At 40.3% G+C, this 24180-nt stretch overlaps 2 long non-coding RNA genes across 4 annotated transcripts in view; one reads left to right on the top strand and one right to left on the bottom strand.

Annotated features, from left to right (window-relative positions):
- The window catches only part of LOC137452829 (uncharacterized), a 119602-nt gene that overhangs the window by 78429 nt on the left and 16993 nt on the right, over window positions 1-24180 (bottom strand). The gene's annotated exons all lie outside the window — the stretch shown is intronic.
- Window positions 1-24180, top strand: part of LOC137452828 (uncharacterized) — a 193718-nt gene that overhangs the window by 158417 nt on the left and 11121 nt on the right. Inside the window, exon 9 of the long non-coding RNA XR_010990172.1 lies at window positions 12628-12702. This is a non-coding gene — a long non-coding RNA (uncharacterized lncRNA). The remainder of the gene's footprint in view (window positions 1-12627; window positions 12703-24180) is intronic.

Genomic DNA, 24180 nt, shown 5'->3' with positions numbered 1-24180 from the left:
TGGTTGTGGTTTGGTGGTGGTTGTTATTTTTTTTGATTGTGGGTTTTTGTTTTTTACCCTAGCAAAAATGTCAAACTCTTGAACAAACAATAAACACATGAAAATGGAAAGAAGTTCTTAAACTATAGTCAGAAAAATAATTTCCAGACCAATTTGGAAAGCCTAAACAAACACTGCAACATCTGTTTCCTGAGTTATTGAGGGAGTCTGTCATCAAGCTCCTGTCTGCCTTTCAACATCTTCCAACACTTTATCTCTTTCTGGGTGGTTTCAGAAGTCAGGAAAAAGCTGGCTGGTTGTCATTCTGGAGGAAAGTGTACCTTTTAATTGGAAGCTTGTATGTGGCATAACTATAAAGCAAATAATAAGGAACTTCTGCTGTTCCAATGCTGCTCACCAAGTTGTAAAATTGTGTGGTTATTAGCACTAGCAATAGCCTTTCCATACCACTGCTTATAAAGTAGAGGAAAGACTTCAAACTATTGTTGTTTATAAATGGCAGAGGAATTGTTCATTTCTTTCACTACTGTTCTAAGTAAGGCAGCACCAAAGCCTACTGCTAAAGACATTAACTAACCTATGCTTCTCACAAAGACCTATTTTATTTAGTCATCTTTATAATACCAGCCTCTCACTTCTCTGAAGTTTTCTGCAGCGTTCTGACTACTACTATCTTACCCATAAGATTATTTGGAAAAACCACTGTGCCATTGATGAAGCCAGACACAGAATTCCTCAAAGAGCAAAAAGGAAACCTGTCATCCTCATTAAAAAAAAAATCCATCATCTGAGGAAGGTGGGATAGGGGATCAAGTTCTACTTCCTTCTCTAAAACCAGAATCTACTATTTTTAGAGCTGCTTTAACTGCCCAGTTCTGATAAAAATTAATCCTGAGTGGTAAAACCAAAGTGGTATCTGGAGAAAAAGCCTGGATCTTGGAGAGATATGGGTTCCAATCTCTGTTCTATTTCAGCCTTTCTTTATGAATCCACCCAAATTGGTCAGGCCTAAATTCACCAAAATCCAAATATGTGATGCTCAAATATCCTAACACCCACTGAGTCAAAGTTTATAGCTGTGATATTCTCTGGGGATCCTGAGATTTCTAAAATACTGAGTAGACAGGAAATGGTTGATACTTTCTCTTGGTATTCACAAACATGACAGGGTGTGAAACAAAAGCCAAAGCTCACATCTCTTCCACCAGATTAGGTCTTAGGCCAAATACCTGAGGAGGAGAAACAGAAAGCTTTTATTTAATAGGATTTATACCTAGTACTGTAGAGGTTAAGGCATTCAGCTGACACAGGAAAAAAATTCTTCTCTGTTTCAGTAGATTTGACTCTCTCATCTTCTATTCCATATGAGAATCTGGGAGAAGTTCTAGTTTCTCCTAATTGAAGCTGCTCTCTTCACGTTCTTAATCAAATACTAATGCATACATCAGCAAGAGGGTGTGTTCCTGAATTCAGTGCTCATACAAAAGTACAAAGTTACCTGTTGAAAACACTTGCTTCTGGTTTTGTTGTTGTTGGTTGGTTTGTGGTTGTTTGTTTGTCTGTTTTGTTTTGTTTGTTTTTTTAACACAGTTAAGAATTTGGGAACACTTCCAAAGGGCTAATTTTGATACAGACCAAAGTAGTGAAAAAGCTGTGTAATGCTGCTTTCCCCCCGCAATAAGAGAGGTACATGCAAAACCATGGAATCAGAGAGTACCAAGTTGGAAAGGACCTCAAGTACGACCTGGTTCAGCCTTTCATTGCAAAAGCACAGTCTAGACAAGATGGTCCAGCAGCCTGGTTCAGCTTGTAGCTCTGAGTGCCTCCTTGTGTCAGAAACACAATCCAGTCTGGTTTTATTAAATACTACTAATGTTAGCTGTCAGCTGCTTTATACCTGCTGAGTGCACTGAGCCTGGTGACAGGACAATGGCAAATGAGAGAGCTGCAGTTGCTTGGAAGCTGCAGACTGCTCCTTTAGCAGAAGACTGGATGCTCAGTGTAATTGGTTGTGCTTCACTAGAAAAAAAATAGTACATTCATTAAAACTCTTAAGTTCTAAGATATCTGCTTCTTTTTTGAATTACAACATGTGTAGGATATGAGATTTGATAATATTTCACCCTGGTTATACTTTTGTAACCACCATATATAATTTACAGACAATCTGTGGGGGACATGGACGCTCTGGCTATTATTGATTTACACTGTTGAGATCAATGTTGTAAGCATATTCACGTTTGTAAAAGAGATGGAATAGTTTTATTCTTCTCCCTGAAGTCCTAAATCATTGTGAAGCATATTTTCTTCTTCACTTCTTTTTTACTCTTTATTACCAAAATTGCAAGACTAAAATATTAAGATATGCATATAAGCTAATCTGCCACTGCTCAGCCTTCCTGTGGGTAAGGAACACCATTCAGGTGCTTCATTTCAGTGATATATTTGTAATCGCATCCTCTGTAGGACAACATCCCAGAGTGTTATATGACAGAGCATAAAATATTGCAAAAACAGTGACTGCTGGGGGGAAAGGAGGATTATTTAGAGAAGCAAAGACTTCATTTTGTTTTACAAAGCATTCTGCTGTGCAGTAAATTGAAGGTCAGATGCAAGAGTTTCATATGGCTGTCATCATACCCTCCAGTGTCACAGAATCATAGAATAGCTTAGGTTGGAAGGGACCTCAGAGATCATCTACTCCAACCTCTCCACCATGGGCAGGGATGCCTCACAACCAGACTCAGATGCTCAAGGCCTCATTCAACCTGGCCTTGAACACCTTCAGGGAGGAGGCATCCACAAGCTCCATGGGCAACCTACTCCAGAGTCTCACCACCCTTGTACTGAAGAACTCCTTCCTGAGATCCAGTCTAAACTTGCCCTCCCTCAGTTTCAAACCATTCCCCCTTGTTCTATTGCTAGACACCCTCATGAAAAGTCCCTCTCCATCTTTCCTGTAAGACCCCTTCAAGTATTGGAAGGCAGCCCTAAGGTCTGCCTGGAGTCTTCTCTAGGCAGAACAAGCCCAGCTCCCTCAGCCTATCCTCATAGCAGAGGTGTCTTCACACACCATCCAAGGTGAAGACAACTGCTTACACAGCATAGACACAAGCCATCACTGTAGTAAATGTGTACAGCTTTTCCACCCTTCATTCTTCCTTTTCAAGATAATATAGATACCTTGAGTTTGCTCTGCTTCTTAGATGTTATTAGCAACAGGCGTTGTCGTTCAGTACTGTGCTCAGCACAGAGCTTTGTTTTGTCTTCCAAGGGCCCCACTCAAGCCACTGTGAGAGTACAGATGTTTACACCCAAAGTGCATTTGGATAATTGTGTTTTCAGTACACTCCACTGATAACATTGTTCCCATGTCAGATTTCTTGGCTTCCAAGTACCTTGCCTTCTAATAGGTTTTTGAGCTTTAATTGGAAGGTCTGTTGTGTAATTACAGCTGTGGGTTCACGGCGTTGCATTCTAGCAGTTGGGTTACTGTGTCCTCACTGCTTTTCATGCTGCTTCTGATTTAGTTCCTGGCATTTGAGGAACTCTGAAGGCTGTTTGTGCTGTTTAGAGAGTGAAGAACAAGAAACTGCTCAGATTTTGGGGTTTTCTCCAACACCTTTATCTTGTGTGGTGTGCCTTCATCCAGCTTTGTGGAATCACCCTCCTTAAAATTGTCTTCTTAACCTGTTCATCCCAAGAAATTGTTTCATCTCTCCAAATATTGTCTCCTTGCTGCTCATCTTATTTACCAGTTGTCCTGAGTTCTATTTTAACAGTTTGGAAACTCTGAATTGTTAAACCTGAACTCTGAAATACTGCAAGGAACTGGCAGAGATCCTCCACACAGGATTGAATTTTACTAGTCTCTTAGAATATAGATGTTGGGTTCCTTATAATTATTTCCTAAAGCAGTTTCATCTGTGCATCTCTTGGAGAGGCTTGCCTGACCAACTCTCATTTTATTTGGAATTCTGGGACAGCTCTCAGCTCACTCTAAAGCTGTGTCAATCTTCAGGTGCTGGTATTTCTTGATCCTCTTTTATATGAAACTGATTCCCTTTGATACCTATATAGCTTTTTATTTTTTTTAGATAGTTTTATTTTCTTTTGGTGTCATTCTCTGGCAAAAAATATTTTACATTCTATAACTCTTTTCCTACTCCTTTCAGTCCTTATAAACCTTTTGTTCTTATAAAAATAATCTCTCATACAATTTCAGTCTATCCCCTTTTCTCTAATCATTGGTACAGCTTTTAAACTCCATTTCTCCTGCGTATTACTGTGTTTGCAAGTGGTTTTGCTCCAGAACTTCTGTGGTTCAGCATTTGATTTTGATGTTTGCTGGTGGATGTCATGCTGGATGCTATCCTTTAGGATATAATGTTAATGTCCACAAACAGTTTTTCTTCTCTTACCTTGTTGCTTCATTTCTTTATCCCATCTCCTTTCACCCAACACTTAACATGACTTTTCTAAGGCTCCAATTCAGTGTCCTCACTTAAAAGACTTCCACTTTTTAGGTTAAAATAAAATAAAGGGCCTATTTTTGAACTGGCAACTTCATCACATCTATCTTTCTGCCAAATTTCAGTGATTATCTTTTAGATTTTCTTTTTTATTACATTAAATACAAATTCTACCTACAATACCATGCCATATTTTAGTGATTCCTTCCTCTTCAGAATTTATAGCAAATGGACTGAAAACCACAAGCTGTACTTTCACATCTGCGTTGTTTGGTTTTGATTAACATTTGTTCAGCTCTTTCAAATCATTGGTTCTTCCTGCCAAATCTTTCCTTCATTACCTTTATTTCTGTATTATAGTTGGATTTCCATGGTGCACATAATGCTAGACATTACCTTGTACCTTAAAAGGTGTACATTTAAAATGTAAACCTTTCCCCTTGCATTTGACAGTGCTCTCAAGTAACATCTTAAGATTGGTACAGCACTATTACCTTCAGAACATAGCATCTTGTCTTTATTCCAGGTGGAAGACAACACTGTATCTTAGTCACACTAAGTATTAAGATTGTAAGGTCAGTAAGAGAAAAATGAGTAAGTTTGAATAAATTTGGCTCAGTAAGAGAAAAATGAGTAAGTTTGAATAAATTTGGCTCAGTATTTTGAAAACTTGTTGATACAAGTCTAAAAGTCCTTCATGGAATCATTAAGGCTGGAAAAGACTAAGATTATCGAGTCCGACTACCACGACCACTAAACCATATCCTGAAGCACCACATCTATACACTTCTTGAATGCCTCCAGGGATGGTGATTCCACCACCTCTTTGGGCAGCCTGTTCCAATGCCTCACCACTCTGTCAGTAAAGTAGATTTTCCTAATGTCCAATCTAAACCTCCCCTGGACCAACTTAAACCCATTCAGCTAATGCATACACCTTGAGTGCATGGTTAAAGCCCCAGTCATGCAGGGTTGAAATCATGAGTGTTAACTCCATCTTTTTCTTTTGGTAACATCAAACTTGTCAAGAGGCAATGTCCAGATGAAACTTGATTTCTTATGCATTATATAAACATTTTTTGTCGGCTCTGACTACTGAGTCTTGCCTTAAGGCTTTTGATCAGGATGGATTAAAAAAACCTAAGAAGGATTCTCTTGAAAATAATTTGTAACAAATGGTACATTTGTATGTGTGTTAGCATAGCCTTTGATGGCACTTCAGCAATCTGGAAGTTAAGATCTTCTGGCAAGCACTTCTAAGTAAGCACCATATTTTGCATTTGGTAAGGGACTGGCTGACATCTCTTCTTCTTCTAGTGTGTTTTTGCTACAACTGTGACAAACCAGGCAGGCCAAGAGGATAAGCAACATCTGCAGAATGTTAAGAGATTATAGAAGGTATAGGTGTGTAACTGCATGTTCAGCACACTGACCCCAGAGGAACCAGACATTTACTTAACCTCTTACATGAAGCTTTCCAAACACAGTCAAGACAAAACTGTAGGCTACTCTGTATAGGAGATTTCTATTTCATGGTTAGGAAGTCTGTTTAGGAGTTCACAAATTCTGAAAGAAAACCTCTTCATTTGAAAAATTCTCGATGGGGAAACTAATAGGGAATAAAGAACACTTTGTGAGAGAGGAAAATAAAGGCAAAATTAAATTTGTTGTCCTAATTGAAAGCAGGTTCTGAAACATTCTGGGGAAAAAAAAAGGCATTAAAAATAAAATATACTTGAAAAATAAGATGATTTTAAGAGGCTGCTGATAAATTAAGAAGAAAATGCTACCTGTATTTTGTGTTTAGGTGAAATGAAGTCCCATTAAGACCATGAGAAAAGCATGCATTCATTTCAAATTCTCAAGGTTAATAAATATTTCAGCAGTATAATATTCCTACTGACTGACTCAGAACATAAAAGATTACCTTTTATACATTTACTACTCTCAATTTCATTGACAAATTGATGTAACTTTTCAATGCAGTCATAGGAATTATGATTAAGAAAGTCGTCTTTGGCAAGGGATGGCAGTCAGCTAATACTTAAATCCTACAAGTAAATACAGGAACAAAACACCTACCTTGTGTCTTAGACTCAGATGCTTTGGAGTAATTAATGTTGGAAGAAAATGAGCATTGTAGGAGATAATAATTGCTAGTGCATACAGAGGACATCTTCCTGAACCCTGCCTGTAGAAGACTGCAAGAAAGCGCAGTTGTTTTACCGCTACTTGCAAAGGAAGTAGGATGAGCTGTTGTATCACCTTCTTCAGATGCTCCCTTATGTATTACAGCAGGATACCAGCACTGTGTGTCTTGGACTGAGCCCATGTTCACATCCTTGTGAAGGCTTTTACTGAGGTAATATTGCATTGATTCCTGTAAATTTTAATAGAGTCAACCCAAAGAGTTTTTGTGGGGTAAGAAGGGTTGTTTGCTTTTTCTCTTAGCATCTGTGGATGATAGGATGGAGGCCCAAGGCAGTCAGGGACTAAAACTGACATTGAAGAGTGACCAAATAGACACTCCTGGTACACTTGTCCTCAAAAAAATTTCCTTTTTCTAGCTATGGCATTTTTGTTCTTAATTCCAAGCTTGTTCAACAATATGCCTGCCATGCAAACTGTACTTTCATAGTGGCAGATAGGAATTTTATCCTGTCATACCAGCTAGTATCAGTTTCAAATGATTGTCCTGGTCTAACAGGTTGAGAGGCAGCTTTTTAAACTGCCAGTGTGTTCATCCTTGTCTTTGCTTGGACAAGTCCTCAGAGCCTTATGAAGCTCAGGTACAGTCAAAGCCATGTCGTATTTTGCTCTCTGCAGTTTGCTCCTTTATGCGAGTTGTGTTCCAAGCGAGATGTGCACTGCAGTGATCTCCATGCAGATACCATGTTTTTCAGTGACAGCAAGCCATCTTTGAAATGTACACTCAAGGAACAAGGTTCTCTGGCCTTTCATCAAGCTGTGCTCATGGCAGAGTGCCAGCAAATGGGGAGGAGGCTATCCACTCATTGTCTCGTGGCAGTAGACTCCCTATCTGTTTTGCTCATTATCAAATATAATGGGGAAGGAGGAATGTGGTTAATCGAAGGAGAAATAACTTCTGAGACTCCATCCAATCCAGAGAGATCACTTCTCTTTGTCATTGATACCATGGACAGTCCCTGCTTGTCCTGCCCACATTCTCATGTCATGTGAAACATGTTACAAACAGCCACTGCAAGCATCATCTGTCAATGTTGACCCATGAAAACAAACAAACTGGCTGAAAATCCAGTCTTGCCTAAATCTGTGAGTCCAAATGGAACTCTTGTTTCTTGTATGATTGTGGATAGCTTACCAGATTCCACAGCATCAGAGAGGAGGTAAGACAGCAGGGGGACACAGCCTTGGGAGAGCTCCCTCTGGCATTTGTAGCACCAGTGATGTGCATTGTTTTCACCTTGATTCTCTCTTATCATCCTCTCCACTGTGTGTTCTGGTGCCTATCAGCCCATTATTCTCCAGTCTACCGTCTAACCCTCTGATTCATGGAGTGTATTTTACCTTTTGATAGCAATGATGTCCCTCTTTGCTGTGGAGCCACTTTTATCACATACTTTATCCTAATCAGCTCCTCCATTTTTCATAGTCTTTCTCACATTTTCTGAATTTAATTTTTCCTCCTGATTGACTTCCTTTTTCCTCTCCAACTAATCTTGTTTCATTTTTTTTCTCCTTCACTGTGAAGAAGACATTGCCAAAATGTCATCTCTAATCTTGTTTCCCATTTCTAGCATGTAATTTATTAATCCCCTCTCTCTTTTTTTTCCTTTGATTGAGCAGCCTACATGCTAATACAGCTCAGGTTTTATTTTCAGATTGTCAAATAAATAATTTCACAAGTCTTAAGAGTAGGAGAAAAATAAAATATATCTCTGAAATAATGATCACCCCTGTCCTTCTGCTGGGGCATTTGCTTTTAGATCTACACAAATCACTTTACTCAGGGATGATACAGCTGTCTCATATTAGTTAAATTAATTATTGGATAGGATATTTAACAAGCTAAGGTGAAAACCCAGCATTTATCTGATATCAGATAAAGGACCTCTAAATAAACCCTGGTCTCTAAAAAATTATGTTCTATACTCCTTCAGTGGGTACTGCTGTTGGGTGAGCTTTTGAGGAAGCTCATTTTTCCCTTTGTCACTTTTGCTCTTAAGAGTTTTGACTGGTATCTTGCCTTGGTAAGCTGACATTGATGGGTGGAAGCAGCAGCTTTTGCCACCCATCTTAGAACATTAGTTGTTTTGGAGACTGAGTATCCAGGATTTAGGTTAGAGGGGGAGTAGATTAGCTTTGTGTCCCCTGTGAGAGTGCCTGAAACATCAGGTATAGCAGCTTTTGGGGCAGGATTTCATCCCAAGCCATTTAAGCTATATTACATTAACCATATTTACCGTACTACATTTAGATAACCTATAAAGCATTAAAAAATTAACTGGGGCAGCAAATGTGAGCTAATATTTCCCTTGCTCATGTTAGTGCTCTGCTCATCAGAGTCAGCCGCTCGCTTGTGCTCTTTCCACTGACTCAGTGATCAGGTGAACATCTACAAAATGAAATCTCTGCCCCAGGAGCCACAGAGGTACAGTTTGGTGCTCTAGTCGATGCTTAGGAGAAGAGTAAGGGAAGCAGGGGAAGCTTCATGTTTTATGTACAACCCAATACAGCAGACATGGTCTTAGAATGATGCCCCCCTTAGTCCTGCATGTGAGAGATGAAATAGCCAAGATGCATATCCCAGCAGGTGTGAGCTGTGTGCCTGATGACTTGATACATGCAGTACTCAGGCGTTCTCAAAGGCAAGCACTTTGGTAAGGACTCGGTGAAAACCTGAAGGGCTTAGATTCTTCCTGGTTAATGCAGCTTTTAGTTTACAGTCTCATGGCTAAAACACCAAGGTCTTTTTACAGGTCTGCTGCAGGTGTTTAACAAGGATGCAATTCAGGCCACATTTCACTCCATGGGATTTCCAAATGCCAGTGCCAGGGCATGCCCAGGTTTGGTGGCTAAGATACGTCATGCCTCTTTCATTCCCGTGGCTGGAAGCCTGCGTGCTCTACTCAGAACTGTGGTTTGAGCCAGACAGCAGGTCATTTGGGAATTAAGTACTAATTATTAAAGTCTGTCTTCCTCCCTAAAGTAATTTGTCTTTTCATCCCACATGTGGGTGGAGATGCAGTGTGAAATTTTTCAGACTGAGCAAATTCTAAAGTAATCCCTCCTGGAGTATGACACGTCACATGGAGCTGGGAGGTTACTGCAGATCTTAGCTAGGGGACATATTTAAGTCTGAGCAGTCAGAAATTCATGGCCACTGCTGTAGATGTTCTGCTTTTGGGAATAACAACAACAGTGAGGAAGACTATGATTCTATCACTGCTCCTCAAAGGAGAAGCAAGCGTCCTCCAGTGCCAGAAAAGGAAAAATCAGCAAACATCACAACCTGGTATAGCTATCTGCTGCACTACTGACATGGACAAATAACAGAGTTCAAATGCTCACTACCAGTATTTGTTAGCTCCTTGCAAATGTGACAGCTTTCTCTGCCAGTGTTTGTCAAGCTACCATGAGCTGCATTCATATTCCATATGGATACATATTTTTCCTTTGTTTTCCTTTGACATTAATGCTCTGGCAGAGCTTTCCAAGTATTAAAGAAAGGAAATTAACTTACATTTGCTGCCTTGCTAAAGTAAATTAGCTACACTTTTAACTTTCTGTGGTTTTACTCTGAATGGGAGAAGCAATAAAAATGAAATAAGGCTAATCACTGTTGTTCTATGGTTTTCTCCATGGTGTGTTAAGAGGAGAAGAATCCATAACAAAAACCCATGAGTTCATATCTGCTTAAAACAGGTCTCTAATTAGCTTCTGTAATCGATCTCTCTGCTCTAGCAGGTGAACCAGGTAATTATCTTGTTTATACTGTAGGTGAGTCACAAAATACTGGATGTCTTTATCTGTATCTTTAAAAGATAATGCATTGTAACAAGTGTTCCCAATATGAATGAACCACTGTCATAACCCATACCATCTGTTTCACACGCAGCGATGTGAGATCTCATTTCATTCTTTAATACAAAGAGCTCCAGACATCAAAGAACTGTCCCTTTGACCGCTGTCTCAATCAAAGCATTTTACCTAGACAAATCTTTACTTCCCATTACGATTTCAGTGCTGCAGAATATCAGGTGTTTCCTGGGAGGAAGAGCAGGAATCTGGACACCAGTGCTTTTTTTAAGGGCCAAATCTTGTCACTGTTCACTTCCCATGGGCCTTTTGAGTAGCACAGAAACTCCAAACTCAGCAGTTAATTAGGGGTTAGTTACTTAGGGCCTGAGGCTTTAGAGACAGACTGTGGTGCACTATACAATGTGTCTTTTATTCGATGTGATGTGTCTGTTACCTTCCAGAAGGTGAAGCTGAGCTACGTCGGCTAAATGCGTGGTTAGGATTAAGTTGATGTTTAGAGAGCACTGCCTCAGTCTGTTTAATCGCCCATGGAAAAATCCCTAAAGCTGACATATTTTTGAGTCCTCTCTGTTCTCCTCTTATTCAGTCTGTGCTTTATTTACATAATACAGAGATTTCTTTTCCTTGCAGGTTGTCTCATAGTAAGCCCTACAAAAGAGTAATCCCTCTTGACAGCCTCTAAAGGGTCACAGCTGCATTTGAAGCCTATGGCCAGTAGCACTACTAATGGTGCATTTGCAAAGAGAGAGGACACACAGTGCAGGTCTTCCTAGTAAAATGTGGAAGTGTTTCAACTCTTTGTGCTAGAGAAGAGATTTCTTGCTTGTGCTGAATGGCTGGAATATGTTTTCTGTAATCATGAAAACAATAGTGTACCAGCTTCTCCCCAAGCTAAAAATAATCCTGTTGTGGGCATGTTCCCTTTCCTCTTCTCCTTGATAACTGAATTCAAAATTCCCATAAATAAGTTTGTGTTTTTTTCATTTTTCCTAGACTTGTCCCTAGCAAATTTAGTTTCAAGGTCTTTTATTTCTGTTTCTAAAGTAATTATCCTCTGGGCCTCTTCCTTTCTTTCTGGTATGATGCTAGACTAATTATTCTTCTCCTAATGAATGCCTGAAATGGATCCCATATGGTGGCATATGTGCCTTCAGATGGAAGCTTCGTTTGAATAAAATAAGAAAATTCTTCTCTTGGGGCTTTCTTAAATTTTTCATTCTGTAACAATGATGAGTGAAATCTCTGTCTTGGGGATAGAGGCAGCCAACTTGCTTTCTATTACATTTCCAGCTTTCTCTGAGCAGGAGATTTCCTTCTCTTTCTCTCTCGCTCTCTGGCCTTCTGCAGCTCCTACTCCACACTGTCACAAAGACTACTTGAGTGCATTGTATTTTGCTGCATTTACTCTGAAAGCAGTTTTTGTTTACACTGTTATTTCTTTTACATTTCTCTGTCCCTTTTCTCTAGACCTACCCCACAGCATGCAATGCCTTTTTTATTGCCTTTAGGGCTCAGGCCAGACAGTGACTTTTTGTACAGTTACTTAAGAAAGAGGAGATTAATCTTGGTTTATTTCTTTGAGTGCAATGACTTGAACCCACAGTTCCCAGCATAATGTTTTATCTACTGGATTACACAGGTGGTTTAGCTTGGATATTGGGAAGAAAATCGTTACTGAAGTAGTGGTCAGGCATTGGAACAGGCTGCCCAGAGAGGTGGGTAAAGGCACAGTCCCTGGAAGTGTTCAAGAAACGTGAGGACATAGGATTTTGGGACATGTGGTGGTCTTGGGTTGACAGTTAGACTCAATCACCTTCGAGGTCTTTTCCAATTGAAGCAATTCTATTATCCTGTGCTGGTCTTTGTGTCTATATAAGAACAAGCATGTTAAATGCAGTAACGTGCAATGAAGCTCCTCAGGTCTGAGCACTGTAAACCCTGTACTGGCAGTACTAGTGCCAGAAGAAATGGCTGCTACCTGCTTTGAAAACACCACAGAAATTTACACTGCACTCACTTCCTGATCACCTTTAAGAAGTTTTGGTAAAACATGCAACAAAACCTTGTGCTGCTTCTGACTTTCTCTAACGTGCTACAGAAGTTTTAATGACAGATTATCTTTCTATTGTAGTAGATTACAGAAATCCTGGTCGGGGACATACTCAACCTTGAGTGGAGACCTGTGCAAGGAGGAATATTGCATCAGGTCAAAAGAGGCTCATTGATTTGTTGTACTTACATATGCTTTAAAACATTTTATCACATTGATGCATTGAGCTTACAGCAAACAAAACTTGTGAGACATTTCAGCTTACCATGCAAACTATTAACAAAAGCAGGCTTTTTTTAATTGAAGTTCCATACATATTGAACTTTAGATCTGTTTCCTGTATGACTTAGTGTTTTCTTTATGGAAATCTCTGACACTTCATTGTGTTCTTAAATACAAAACATTTTTCTACCTACTAATCACTGAAGCGGTCCTGGGGAAATTTGTGTTCTGAGTTTCCAGCAACCACAACACACTGTGCTTGAGTCTGTCCTAAGTGAATGACTAAGACTGCATCTTCTAATTATGGAGGTGATGTAAATGGCCTGGATCAGTCTGAAACAGGGCTGTGATCTGGTATTGCTGCATAAAAAAAAAATACCCCAATGAAAATATCTGTAGACAAGTGAAAGTGAAATGCTGTTTAAAGAAAAATCCCACTGATTCTGCTCAAAGTTATTTCTGCAGTGCTAATCACTTGTGAAAACATGATCATTTTATCTACGTATTTGTTCTTTCCTTCAGAGATGTAATAGGGAAATACTGTTGGTTTTCATTAGGACATTTGATCCCAAGTTGGTAAAGACAATAACTAACTCTGCCACTGTTAATATCAAGCCTACTTGGATTGCAAAAAGACCCTCAACAACCTCTTAATCCACAGAATGTTAGAATAGGAAATTATGCCTTTAAAAAGCGTTATGAGACCTTAGTTTCTGTTTAAGTGGAAAGAGTGTTTGCTTGTGGGTGGGCTCAGCCTGAGACTATCAATTCACACTGTATTTTTTTGAATAAGCTTACTTTTGACTTACTGGCACTTTCTTCTTCTGTATTCTCTTTTAATGAATGAGTAATTGTTAAGCAGTCCAGCAACCTGGTTCAGGCTTCAAAATGATAAACCGCCAAGCTGATTTCCTCTAACAATCTTTAAGCTTGCACATCCTCATAAGGCATAATCCTTGATTTGGATTTGTTCTATTTTGCTACATTTTGTCCTATTCTGTACAGACTTTTCTGATCTGTTCACGAAGATTTTTTTCAACAGACCAAACCTGAAGAGTCCCCAGTGATCTGTTCAATAGCTTTTGTCCTCTACCTGACTTTCAATCACTCACTACAAATAGCCAAGGGAACATAAACCATTTTATGGAATAATAATTTATCTTTTGCAGAACAGTTGGTTTCTTTTCTTTCACTGGCTCAATGTGGTGGCCATACAGAATGCTTAATTCATAGTTCAGACTGCAGTTTCTTGTTCAGCTTTCTTACTAAAGTCACAGTGCCATTTTTCTGCCAGGGCAGTATTTGCATATTTAAGCTTGATGAAAGACTCGTGACCAACAGAGCTAGGGAAAGGGTCATTTCTTATCCATATCTCAGTACTGGTTGTTTGCCCTGCTGGAAGTTGGTTCTGAACACCCTTTTTTAACCAGATATACTGCTGAAGGTAATAAATAACTCTGGGAATTTGGGCAACAGGGATTTTTAATTCTTAGAAGACCAAAGTTTTAGGCCCCTGAATTCACTGTTAAGTACCCAAAACAAATTGCTAAGATGATGAAAAATTCCACTTAGCCACAAATCTGATTTTACAGTATGAGCAGTGAGTACTGGGAGCTCTGTAGAAGCAGACTGCTTTGATCTACGTAATCAGATTTGGCATTTTGTCTCTACTTAGATCTGTCTAGGAGTGATGTTTCAGGAATATTGCTCAGGCAGTATCAAGTGTAGGATGCTGTCATTTTCTAGATGAGGCTAGAAGCTTTCTGTTCTCTTCCCAAGTCAGAGGGGTTTTGCTCATTGAGCCCTAGAGCCAGGAATTTCAGTAGTTTGCTGTATCAAAAGGACATGTGCAAGCTCAGCAATACTCATGTGCTTTGTGGCACCAGGTCTGACATAACATTTTGAGGCCAGAATGAGGGATTCTGAGGATGGCATTCAAAGTGCACATAGCTGTTTGGTGTGATCTACAGAATGACTTCAGCAGAATGTAAACTGGAGAGCAGGATTCCACTGCCTCTCAGCAAGAGTGAATGGCCTAGACTGCTCCATCCATTCTGCATGTGCTGTGGGAGGCAAGAATCGAAAGACAACCTAATATTCACACCTTTAATACAGCCAATATTGCAGGAGTAATTTTCAAAAGCCAATCAAGTTACCTTGAAAACCAGGTACCATTTTCACCCACTGTCAGCAACCCACATTAATCATTAATTTTCTTCCTATGGAATTGATATAGCCTGACTGTTGGATGAAAACTTTCTACCATAAAGCCTGCACTTGTTTCTTAGCACTTGAGCAGGGTCTAGCTTCATCATTACGTACCTAAATCCATTCAGGAATCTTTTGTGTTTTCTGCCATAAAAATCCAACAGAATACACACTGGAGTTGCTTTGCCTGCTGCTGGCCTGGCAGGTCACCAAGGGCCAACATAGCCACATGAATCAAATAAAACTTCAACATGATACAATAAATGGAAAAACTGCTCATGTTCTGGATGCTACAAGCTCAGAGGGAGAACAAAATGGAGAGGGTCCTCTTGTTTACCAATCCCACTTCATTTAATACCAATCCAAATAATTACACCTTTGCAGATTTTCTTTGCCTGACACTTTATATTTAAAAATTAATCCAGCCCCTGCCCCCTACCCCCCCCCCCAGGAAAATCTATTGTACTTGTTTAACAAAATGGAGTATTGATTTGCCAAAGCCTAAACAAAGCAGCCTACATGATTCATTGATCAAGAATTTGGGCTCAGGCCATGTGATCATTAACTTCTTTGTCAGTTGCATTCATTTATTCATAAGCTTTGTCTATGGCAGACGCTTTTCACTGGCTCATTTCAAAATAACAAAACCCAAATGCCTTCTCTGACTTCCATTTCACTGAGTACAGAAGACAAAACAGAAGGTGTTATCAACTTCAAAGATTTTATGATCCTTTTGAAGAATCCAGGAACTCTGGCGGCTTTCATACAAGTCCAGACTTCAGTTTTATTTTGGAACTGTACATTGTGAGTATAAAATTCTCCAAAGGAAGCAGCCCATTGTACTGCTGTGTTGGGAACCTAACCAAATTTGAGCAAGCCAGTAGTTAAACTATTAGAACTCCATCTATCATTGTACCATTGCTCAGGGAACATGGGTTGTGTGACATAAAGCCATTCTTCTGATGGACAGCAGCCACAGACTCACAGAATGGTAGGGGTTGCAAGGGAGATTATTTAGTCCAGCTCCCCTGCAAGAGCAGGTTGCCCTTGAGCAGGCTGCACAGGATGGTGTCCAGACAGATCTCAAATGACTCCAGAGATGGAGACTCCACCACCCCTCTGGACAGCCTGTTCAGGGCTCCACCACCCTCAAAGTAATAAAGTTCCTCCTCATGTTCAGATGGAACTTGTTTGAGCCAGTTACCTCTTGTCCTGTCATTGGGCACCACAGAAAAATAGGGTGTGGTTAAAACCCATGGATAAGTCTCAAATCAAAACCTTTAGCTTTTTATCAGTGCATTCTCTCTGCTTTAAAGTGAGCAAAGCAACATGAAGCAAATTGTCCTGGTACTGTTTTAAATTCCAGACTTTACTGTGCTGTATAGCTTAATAGTAGGCAGGAGATACTAGCAATGAAAAATGAGTCTTTATAATCAATATCTGACTACTTGCTGCACTCCATTAATTCTCTATCAAGAAGTAACATCACAGCTATGAAGAAGTTATTTTAGGGTGAAGCAGGGTATGAGTTTAAATTGAGTTAATCAGCCTGTGATAACAGACAGGGTTCAGCATTCTCCCTGAAAGGCAGTGAAAGGCAGGCTAAATAAGCCCTCAGTGAAAGCTAGGTGAGCTCTGCTGCCTTTCCCTTCAGGTGCTGTGGGCTGAAGGCCAGCGAGATGTGTGCCCAGCACAGTCACTCACTTGCCTTTCATTATTCCACTGTAAGCCTGTCTCCTTGTCCTGCTGCCTTTTAACATCAAAAACTAAAACAGTGGGAAAAGAAGATGAATCGGTTTGTGATTTTTTGGGGGTATTGTTTAAAGAAAGAATAAAGTAGTCTCACTGAGTAATTTAACACAGCTGAGGTCTGATTTGTCTGCTGGGTGGGCTGCAGTGCAAACCAGAGAACAGTCTGACTGCAGGAGCCTAGGTATTGCTGAGGATGTGGAATTGCCTCTGTGTAAGTGCAGTTGTTGCAGAGTGATGGAAATCTCTCTGTATGCATCAGGACATTACTGGAGAAGCAGTGTAAAATACTACAGCAGTAGAAAACACCGGCCTCAGCCACAACTGAGACAAAGATGGAAGTTTTCTCACAAATTCCATGCAGTGGGGATTGGGTTAGTCACATAGTTGTGTGGATATGGACAGGTAAGTTATTAGCTCAATTTCTGTGTATCTGGGTGGGAGAAATGAACTTTATCCTGACTTAACTTGGTGTAGATAACTTGGTCAAAACTCTGGAATAAGAAGTAGTGAGTTGAGTTTCCTTCGTGCTCAATGGAGACCTTGCTGACAATTTCTCTCAGAAAATGTTGGGGCCTCCTCTTAAAAGCAGTACACTTGTAAACATCTCATACTGAACTCAAGCTTTCCTTGTCAGAGATAGGCTGATTTTAGGCCTAACTGTGGTACAACTGCTGATTTTGTGCCAACAATGGATAAAAACCAGAATCACTTTGCCCAGGGCAAAGTTCTCACATGGTCTGTTCTATTATCAATACAAGTCACAAACCTTTTCTGCAGTGAGATCTTCTTACAAATATTTCTATGCTCTGCAACATTGATTTGATTTAACTTTTCTTCTTAAGTTTAAACTATTTCTCTATGGACAGAGACAGTGCTCTGCTATGAGCAATTAAAAAGTAAGACATCATCAGTATGTAGAGTGAATGCTCTGCATATACAAAATGCATACACACAGATATATGCACTAACTGCTCAAGCAGGCTCAGAGAACAAAGAAATTAAAGCATTGACTTAACACTAATGCCGTTTATGTATATATAAATTATCTGTTAGCAACATATTTGCACTATGCTTTCCTTCCATTAAAGACTGAATATGTGCCTCCAGAAATGGGCTTTAAATGGATGCACAATAGCTGACTACAGTGGGTAATTTCATTTAGGCACAGAATTACAAAGCAGCCATTTTTAACCTCAACCAGATTACACATTTACTAAACCTTCCATAAATTCATCATTTGGCTGAGTCACATTGAGAACTGTTTTAAATAAATCTATGTGAAAATTAAATTTAAGTTGAAAAGCAGCAGGAAAAAGATGTATAGTAAGTACTTCATTTGTCGTAATAGGACTATTTGGAAGGAATACAAATGCACTTCAAATTGTAAAGAGTATAATTATTTTCCTCCAGAAGCTGAATGAAATAGAGCAGCTTCTGCCTATAGAATATTTTGTATGAATTATCCTCGTAAAATTCCAGCTTTATTTTTAAAATTAATTGTTGTCTTGGTCTCTAGGATATTTCCAAATGACTTCTCCAATTCTTTGTTTTATTAAATGGCCAAAAAAGATGATAGGAATTGGCTTAGCTAGTTGAACCTGTAGTTCATCTTCTGCATTATGCTACCTTTGGCAGTGGATGCTAACAGATGCTTCACAAAAATTTTCATAAACCTTTTTACTACAGAAACCATGGTGGGGATGGCTGGGACACAAAGGGCATGGGCAAACCCTTAAACCCAAAAGGACTTTAAAGAGGTCACCTGGTCCATCATGGGGCCAAATAATCCACAGAGAGGGCAAATTTCATTCTAATCTGACATGATTGCAAAGTCTCTTTCCCTTTCTCTCATACCCAACAAAAATGCTGTGTCCAGTTCTGGAGCCCCTATTACAACAGGGATGTGGAGGTGCTGGAATGTGTCCAGAGAAGGGCCACAAGGATGATCAGAGGGCTGGAGCACCTCTCCTATGAGGACAGACTGAAGGAGTTGGGGCTGTTCAGTCTGCAGAAGAGAAGGCTCCGAGGTGACCTAATTGTGGCCTTCCAGTATCTGAAGGGGGCCTACAGGAAGGCTGGGGAAGGACTTCTCAGGATCTCAGGTAGTGATAGGACTAGGGGGAATGGAATGAAGCTGGAGGTGGGGAGATTCAGGCTAGATGTGAGGAGGAGGTTCTTCACCATGAGAGTGGTGAAACCCTGGAATGTGTTGTCCAGGGAGGTGGTCGAGGCCCTGTCCCTGGAGGTGTTTAAAAGCAGGCTGGATGAGGCTCTGGCCAGCCTGATCTAGTGTGGGGTGTCCCTGCCCATAGCAGGGGGGTTGGAACTAGATGATCCTTGTGATCCCTTCCAACCCTGAATGAAACTATGAAACTATTCTTCATACTCTGCCTACTGCTTTTCAAATGCTACAAGGGATTAGCGTGCTGTAGATGACTGCAAAAGATATGGAGTGTCATGTAATAATTTACCACTCATAGATGGTTGCTGGGATTCCGAGACATTTTGTATCGCTTGGGTTTGGTTGGGAATATCAGCAGGAAGAAGGATATAATTTCAGACAGCCATCCATCAAGTGACACTTAGAAGCTGTTAAGAAACAACGCCGGCAGTACTAGATTTAACGACTCTACTTCCTTTTCCAGACAGCCTAAGAAACTTGCTCTGGCAAGAAATGACTAAGGACTCCCCCAGACACACAACTAAACAAAAAAGACAACAAACAGAGAGAAAGTATCGAGATTTAAAGTAGGTGGGTTTTGTGACAGAGAGGGCCAGTTGCTGCACAGTGGAGCACTGAGCAGCTTTGTTGGAGCTGCTTCCAGAACCAAAAGCAGTATGTTTACATCAACATGGTGCTGGGCTGCCTAATGTGTGCTGCTGAGAGGCAGATGGTCTTAGCTCAGAGCTAGCTCTGTGCTACCACAGCAATAAGCCGTTTGGAGCTTGAACTAGCATCCTCCACGGTGCAACACAGGGCTGCAGGAAAGTGCCAGCTCACGTTAATGTTTCTTCATCTGCCTGTTGGCTCTCCTTGGGAAGTTTGTTGTAGAGGAACCAGGACCATGAGGTCAGTGTATCTGAAAAACCCACCCCTACTTAGTCTACCTGCTCCCTACCAATGCTGAACCCAGTGTTTAAAAATCTCCCCTACAATTCACTGTCCTTTTTTTCTTTTCTTGTTGTCTTTAAAGCTTCATGCCCACAGCCAAATGCCAAAAGCAGAATACTTTTCTTCTAAAAATGTTATTCTGGTATCAACTCTCCTCATGCACAAGCTTCTTTGTGGAGTTTATCCTCCAAGGTAAGAGTGATTGATCTCCTGTGTATCATAGCCCAGGGCCTGCTCTAAAAATGAAAAAAAAAAAGAACTACTGTAAATTTGCCTCAAAGGAGCCTTACAAGCCAGGGAAATGCACTGGCCAAGGGAGATGCAGATGTAGCTGTTTAACCAGGACACCATATCATGAACGACAGCAGAGTGGGCTATACACTGATGAGCTATTTTGGTGGCTTTGAGGTGCACTTTGTCATCATCAGAAAGTTTAAACAAGAATTTTGATTTTCCCATGTCTGTGTAACTCCTCATTGTGCATCCTTCCATCACTTTTCTGTATTTACCCTTTCTGAGACCGTTCTAATCTCTAATCTGTGTCTAGGAGGACATTCCTGCGCTTTGGTACAGTATTAATTAAATACTATTCAGGTTCTTTTCTTAAGAAAGACAACACTAAACTCTTGAGAGACTTTGGCTTAAAAATAAAATCCTGCCAAAGAAACCACATCCATTAAATGCCTACTTTATAACTAAGTAACTGCCTTTGGAAAAGAAACAAATGCAAATTTTAGTTACTGTGCTTGAGAGGTGACAACAAGATGTGCCAGCATCTTGGCTCCTGTTGCTGCTTTATTGTCACAAATTGTTAGTTACATTTGAAAATGAGGATCTCTGATTGTGAAAGTTGTGTCTGCCAGTTGGTGCCTGTACACTAGAGTGGGTTTACCCAATTAGCAGAATTTCCCATGCAGGACCCAGGATAGCTGTGCATGCATCCTAAACGTTGCCACAGCTGAGGCTCACCCAGGGACTCTGGTGGTCTGAAAACAACAGATTTACCAGGTGAGCTCCATGCAGAAGGAGCTGCACAAAGCATGTCTCTGTGGAAGTCAGCCTTGGCACATCTAATCTAGCTATATTTGTCTATAGTTCTCTCTCTCTGACAGATAAAGTCTTTCCCAATGAGAAACACACTGTGCGGCAGACAGAACAGTATTTTTAACCCCAGTGCACTCATGAAATGAAACAGGTCATGGAAACAATGACATTTAAGTGCTACTTGTAATCTTCATCATGGGCCATCTCAAGCTATTTGCATCTCTCTTCTGGCACTCCACATAGTGAAACTCCCTGTGCAGAGCTGTGTACTATTCAAGCCACATCTAAGGCTGATACCAAGATGACGAGACTGCCATCAGGTAACTGCTTGATGGAAAAACATCTGAGAGACTTAAACTGATTTCATCTAAGAGTTCAAAGTAAAAGAGAAGGCATGAGTGTAGAAACAGCAGTCAGGAGAAAACAAAAGACTAAATGCAGTTCTTCATCTGTCAGTGGAGTGAATCGCATGCTCCCTAGTTTGGTTCTCATTAAAAAGCAGAAGCTTAATATTGCAAAATATACCATTAGGAAATGCAGGACCCTGGACCTTTCCCTATCTTTTAGCCTTGTTGCTGTATGTATGTATGCTGTATGTATGCTGTAGATATCTGCATTTTTCTAGTGCAGGTAAGTAGCCCATGCCACATTTCCAAGTGAGTCACAACCAGTGATGCCACTGAAATTCCACTAAGAGTTAGTAGGATAGAACACATACAATAATATGTAATGATGGACTGTAACAGGGGAAAATTAAATAGCTTCCCCCTACCTACAGTTAGCAAGTCACATATTTTCCCTTCCTTTAAATACTAGGTAGGGTTTATAGGTAAATTCTTCTTTCTCCAGTAGGCAGTGGAAATGATAATTCCTTTATACAGAAAAGCAGGTCACTTAATCAGTGTTTTGATGATCTGCAGATCACGGCTGCAGCTGCTTTGCTAATTGGTCCCCAGTTAACCAAACCAGCTTTGTTCACAGAGCCATTCTAATAATAACTAAGTTCTGGGAAAACACTACATTTATCAGTAGCCACCACTGTTATTTTAAAGGCTTGAGGAATATCCAAATATATCAAGATTACTTTGAGGAAATGTGATTGGTTTTATTTTACTTGATCTTAACCACTATAAGGCAGTCATGTTGGAAATTCATACTAGCTCTGGTCTCTAAATACTTTGCCTTTCACTAAAATTAATTTCTAATTCAGATGCACATTCTATCCTGTAACATCAGCTAGGTGTAATTCCCCCCCCCCCCCCCCCCTTTAAAACAGACAGAATAAAATAAATATAAAATAGCATATAAAACATTTTGATTAAGTAATGTGGCATAAAATGTAATGATGTCTTTTATTAAGGCATTCTGGGAGGAGGGAAAAGGTTTTTCCGCTCAAAAGGTTTCCCTTGTGTTCTCGTTATAGTTTTTCTCAGGAGCGTTTTTGTGCTGAAGTTACCAAACCAAGCCACTCGTTATTCTTCCACACCTAGATATGGATGCTCTGGATGCAAGCTGGGACCCCCAGTTTGAACAGATCGTAATTGTTGTGAGTTTTTCATTATTGATCAGTTGCATTTGTTATGCTTTGAAGAGTCCCTGTTAACTTTTCCATGCCTGACGTCTCATTTAATGTAGCGAAATGTGGGCTCTAAATGAGCACTTCCGATTGTGGCATCTGTTGTGTTACCCTCTCAGCCACGCTGTATGTCCCTCCTGCTGGGAGAACCTGAGCTGACACAGTTGCTGCTGGCAGTGTCACTGTCTGCTTTTCATCTAGAAAAATGAGTTCTGTGTCTTAAACACCCTAAAGGAGGCTGAATTGGATGGTTTATGTCATTCTGCATTTTACCAGAGCAGCAAAGGTTACTCCTCCTCTATTCCCTTCATACTGGCGAGCATGTTACTCCATAGCAGCATTTCAGAAAGGCTCTCCTGGGAATCAGGGTGAATGAGATCCATGCAAAATGGCAAAACCCTGGGATCCAGCATTACAGAAGCACTGATTTCACCAGGAAAATGGTAAGCTGAGTCACCTCTCATTTTCAGCAGCAAGGCCCCCTTTTCCTGCTATAAACTTACTCATTTTCAAGGATGTAAGATGAAAAGGGTCGCTGGATGCATTTCATTTGTGTATAGAAGAAACCAAGGCCTATTTAAGCAGAAATCTCAGCAAACCAATCATACCTATTTCTTGAAGAAGCAAACTTTCATTGCGGTAAGACGCTACCGACAAAACATAGCACATCAGAGCTTTTACGTTGTCCTCCTTCATGCACTGTGTGAATCTGGGGATCCATGGATCCACTGGAATTTTAAAAACATCTTTGCTTTCTCTAAGAAAAGAGAGAGCTATCTCACCATGATTTGTTTCACAGGATGTGCCATGGTTGAATACACTTCCCACCTCCTTAGAGTCTGGGAAAGGACAGCAATGCTCAGTGCGTTAACCACTTAGCAACAGAAGCTTCCTACATTACATCTCATCAGCTGAGCTGCCATCACAGACCAGTTCATGTGTGTGCCCTGCTCCCCAGGTAGAATGGACGAGACTTACTCTGAGCTCTCCCCTAAGCTGTATTAGCTCCAAAGCAGGGAAGGCTATTAGTGAGCACACAAGCCGTTACTAACAGCCCCACGATTCAGCTGGGGCACACTTACACCACCCTACCTCAGTTCAGTGTCTGAGCCTCACATCTCACTTTGGACATCTGTGTCTTCCTTCTTTTGGAAACCTGCTCTCCCTGCAACAACAACAACAAAACACCCTAACAACAGCCCAAAACAGATTAAGGAAGCTTCCCAGTTCCTCAAACCTAGTGCTGTTATTCTCAGTTGATTCAAATTAATGTGAGGCAGCTTGGCACATTTAAAGGGAAAAAAAAAAAGAAAAGAGAGGTTGGAGGTTCAAGCTCTGATACCCTTGAAATCTTCTGCTATGATTGGGAGGTTTTGCTTCACAGAAGTTTAATTGCCCCTCACGCAACAGTGAGGATAGACTCTCTAGGTCAAGGTTGAGATTCATAGGAGGCAAACAGAAGAGCCTTTCTCACAATTAGTTCTTGCCATAAAGGCAATAAAACACATTTCTGGAGCCCACATGGGAATGCTACTTGCAAGGACCAAAGATTATTTCTCCATTGTTACTAAAGAACAGAACTGTTCCAGCACAAAATACTAATTTTCAATTCCATGAGAAAAAGTGGTAGTAGCAGAATGCAAGAGTGATAATTGGTGGTAACCCTTTATAAGCAGATCTCAGAGTACCAGAGGTCTTGTTTAGAATTACTTCTCATGCT

This window comes from Melanerpes formicivorus, unplaced genomic scaffold (genome assembly GCF_026170545.1).
Source record: "Melanerpes formicivorus ecotype bairdi unplaced genomic scaffold, bMelFor1.0.p_v2 SCAF_59, whole genome shotgun sequence".
In the NCBI taxonomy this organism is placed as follows: domain Eukaryota; kingdom Metazoa; phylum Chordata; class Aves; order Piciformes; family Picidae; genus Melanerpes; species Melanerpes formicivorus.
Note: the sequence above shows the minus strand (reverse complement) of the source record. Positions and strands in the feature narration are given on the sequence as shown.